Here is a 4,227-nt window from a genome sequence, read left to right as displayed (position 1 = left end):
GGGCACGCACGCACACGCGCCCGGTGTGAGTTTTAAGCCACCGGGTCCGGGACACGAACCGCGGTCGACTATGTGGGAGTCCAGCGACATAGCCATTACGCTAACTGCTGGTTCCTCCTCTCAGGATATTGATCATACACACACACACACACACACACACACACAAACACACACACACGCGCGCGCGTGCGCACTCACCAAGCATGAGTTTAAGCCACTGGGTCCGGGACTCGAACTGCAGTCGACTACATGGGAGTACAATGACATAGCCATTGCACAAACTGCTGGTCCCCAGAGCCTATTTCCTATAAGAAATCAAAAGTAATATTTTAAAAAATCAATAAAATATCCCTTATAACATTTTATATATTTTTTTCCATTTATATTTTCCTTTCAGGAAGAAAGGTATTACCAGAGACAGGAGCTTCTGAAACTCTTGAAGGAAAGAGGGATGGATATAAGAAGATGAAAATAAAAAGCAAGGACCTCTTTCTCTAACAGGCCCAGAGCACAGTAGCTAAAATCATGTGGTCTAAAAAAGGGGCACAGAATGTTGAAGAAGTCCTTCCTCCACCTTTTCCAAATCTCCAACCCTTCTTGTCAACATCAAATATTTACTGATGTGATATTTAATTTTCTTTACTTGTGGGGAGACTACAGGCCAGGTTAGTAATGGCTCAGCACTATTTGGAACAAAAGTTTTCATTACAGTATCTTCTTACTCCAAATACCAGGCTTGTGTGCTCCATAAACACAAGCTCATATTGATTATGCCCACAAGAACACCTCTGTGAATGTAAAGCCATTGGGGAGGTACATGAAGACCTCTCTATAACTGGGCAAAACTTGGGAGCAATTTCTCAACATCTCCCACGCCTGCACTATTGTTAATGCCAAGAGCTCACAGAGGTGGCACAGTATACTGGAAAGCTCAAAAGACTAGGAATCCAATGGCCTGGGCTTTCAATAGTTTCGTTTTGCCATCTAACCTTAAATAAGTTATCTTTCTCAGAATCAGTTTCCTTACTTAGTAAGCAAACTGCTCTTGGGTTCCTCCTCATTCTTTGTTTTTGGTTTTGGTTTTTGGTTTTGTTTGACCCCAGGCCAGCCTGTGTGTGGTAGGTAAGGTGGTTTAATTCCACATGGCCAACATGCCATTCGAATCCTAGACTCCATGGCTTGAAAAACCCACCAGGCACATGTGCATACATGCCCCAAATCCCAAAGGAGTGAGAAATTGAGGCGAAGGGAATGTTGTATAACCATTTTCAAGGGATAGGGGCATGGGAGAAGGGATACTTTCTTCTCTCTCTCAAGTGCACACACGTTCAGACACATTTTTTTTAAATACATATTTTTCCCCTTTAGTCATGATAGAGCAGGTACACATGACCGAAAGAGAGAGAGTAGGGGGAGGAGTACCTTCCATAGCACTTGACCACATTGCAATCCCCTCATTCTGGCTTCCAGCCCATTGGGTCTTGGACACTTGCACACCAGTCCAGTGTGTTTCAGATTAACCAGCCAGTCACAATGTGGGATCCAGCTTCTCGGGAGCAGTGTATTATGGCTGTGCCATAAAGCTGGCCTCCTCATCACTGCTAATTTAAGATTCGCCATGCCGTATATTCCTATTGGTAAGCCTGCATAAAATATAAACCATAGCAGCAAAGTGACAAAAATACTACTATAATCATGTCCCCTGTAAAATAAGTGGTTATAACAACATCGCCAGAATTTAGTGCTAAATTTTCTCAATATTTCACATGACAAGAAAAAAAAAACATATATACACACACACATATGTATACATTATTTATATGCACACATATATATTTCTATACACATTAAAAAATGTAAATATAGGGATCAGCGGATGGTGTAATGGTTACATTGTGGGCCTTCCCTATAGTTAACTGCAGTTCAAGTCATGGACCCAGTGGCTTAAAACATGCCGAGCATGTGTATGTGTGCGCGTGCCCAAGATCATGAGAGGAGAATGGAGGAGAAGGGATTGCATTATGGCCATCCCCCCGGGGGGGTGATTTCTCGCTTCCTGTCTCTATCTTTCCGGCAAGCGCACACATCCTATAGCAAAAATCTCTTTAAAAAATGGACATATATGTTTGTTTGTTTGTTTGTTTGTCTGTTTAAAGAGAGAAAGAAATCTGGTACCCTTGTAACTAAAAGTTATCAGTGCATGTTACTTATATGTGGAGTGGTGATGTCTCTAAAGTTTGTAGCAGATTTGGCATTTTTAAAAGTTCTTTTTCTTTCTCCAAACTCCATAATCCACTGATGAAACTGTAGCTGGTATGATGCACATTAAGAAATTAAGATCAGGGCTGGCAGGTTGCATAGTGGTTAAGGGTGCTTGACATCCACACAGCTGACTGCAGTTCAAATCCTGAACTTAGTGGCTTACTTTCTCACTTTATCTCTCTCTCTCTCCCCTCCCCCTTTCTGGTCAAATTTAAATAAATAAATAAAGTTAAATAAACTAATTCTTAAAAAAAAAGAAAAGAAAAGAAAAGAAAGAAATTAAGATCATATCTAACCATGCCTGGATCCCACATGGCTGACTGTGCAGCTCAAGTCTCAGACTCAGCAGCTTGAAAAACAGACCAGGCGCATGTGCATGTATGACCAAAGTCCCAAGAAGAGAAGAGAATGGAGGAGAAGGGATTGTGTGTTGTTACTATACCCCCTTGGGGGGGGATGATTTCTCGCTCTCTCTCTCTCTCTCTCTCTCTGGTAAGCAGACACACTCTATAGTGAAACACAAAAAAGAAACAAAAACAACAAACAACTGTATTTTAAGTTTTTAGTATGTTAATAAGAAAGACGTAAGTACAGCTGTCATCAACTTGGACATCTCCATGACCAACAGTCCCTAGATTATAGGCAGGCACAGTCCATGACTATGAAAATCATTTCATCATCAGCCACAATAAAAAGTATTCATTAAGTTGTAATTATATTTGGTGCTTTACTGATTACCTAAAAGAAAACAGAATAAAAGGAGAAAAGAGAGAGAGGGTCAGAAAGAACGAAAGAAAGACAAAGAGAAGGAAAGGAAAGGGAGAGAGAAAATAAAGAAATACGGTCCTTCCATTCCAACTAGTTACATCCTATTACCGAAAATACACCCTTAACCAGTGTGACCAGAACACACAGAGGGCAAAACAAAACAGTACAGTTGATCAGGAAGGCAGAAATTTCCATAAAAGGGTGAGCAATACAGCCAGGGCAGGGGCAACATTAGATGCAGGACTGAAATGGAGACAATCAATACAAAGGTCTGCAAAGGCTGAGATAAGATAAAGCATCTGTGTTCTTAGCAATCTGGGAAGATTTCCTGGAACTGGTATGCACTTTTTGGTAGGAAAATGTATGTGGGTTGGAGGGCTCTGGGTTTAGAATAGGCTTAAAAACAAGTAGGATAATCAATCAAGAGGGCTCTCACCTTGTGATCTGCTGTGGAGGTCTACTCACCCTGCAAGATCATCAGATACCCTCTATCTGCCCATAGCCTTTGAAGAGAGGATGCTGGTAGGAGGTAAGAAGCCTGACAAGGACAGAGAGGCAGGAGTCTTAATAAAAGAGGTTACAGTGCTTCATCCAGGCAGAGACAACTAGCAAAGAGAAAAAGTCGAATGAATGTTCAGAGTATGTTGGAAAGGAAGGCATTCCCTCAAGCAGCTTGTGTCTCACCTACACAAAACCCAATGTTTTAGTAAGGCATTTTGCAGAGGACCATCGAATTTGGTATTTGAGAACAGTCACCCATTTATCTCTAGTGTCTTAATATGCTGAAATTAACCACAAACTTGGTAAGTTGAAGTTTCTGTGGGATTTTTATTGTAAAATGCTTCACATCCCTAAATCATTCCTTCTCAACTGTTCCTCAAAAGCTTAAAAATAGCATTTAACTCTCAGAGTGATTCAACTGGCTTAAAATAATTCACAAACATCTTCCTAAAAGGAAGTAGGGAAAAGATAGGAGGTGGAATACAAATCAGCTAACAGGTTTTGTGAACACTTGAAAGAGGTGAATACCTTGGCACTAGCGTATTCACTAACGTTGGGATCTGGAGTTTGCGGGGCAGTTCATTTCATCTTGATCAGGTAATTACAGCCAGAAATTGCTTGTCAGATTTAGAGAGAGTGTAGAGGTTAACAAGGCTAAGAACACTGGTCTCTGGGCAATAAACTAGGTAGATTACA

The sequence above is a fragment of the Tupaia chinensis genome, unplaced genomic scaffold (assembly GCF_000334495.1).
Source record: "Tupaia chinensis unplaced genomic scaffold, TupChi_1.0 Scaffold000313_1, whole genome shotgun sequence".
Classification (NCBI taxonomy): Eukaryota; Metazoa; Chordata; class Mammalia; order Scandentia; family Tupaiidae; genus Tupaia; species Tupaia belangeri.
Note: the sequence above shows the minus strand (reverse complement) of the source record.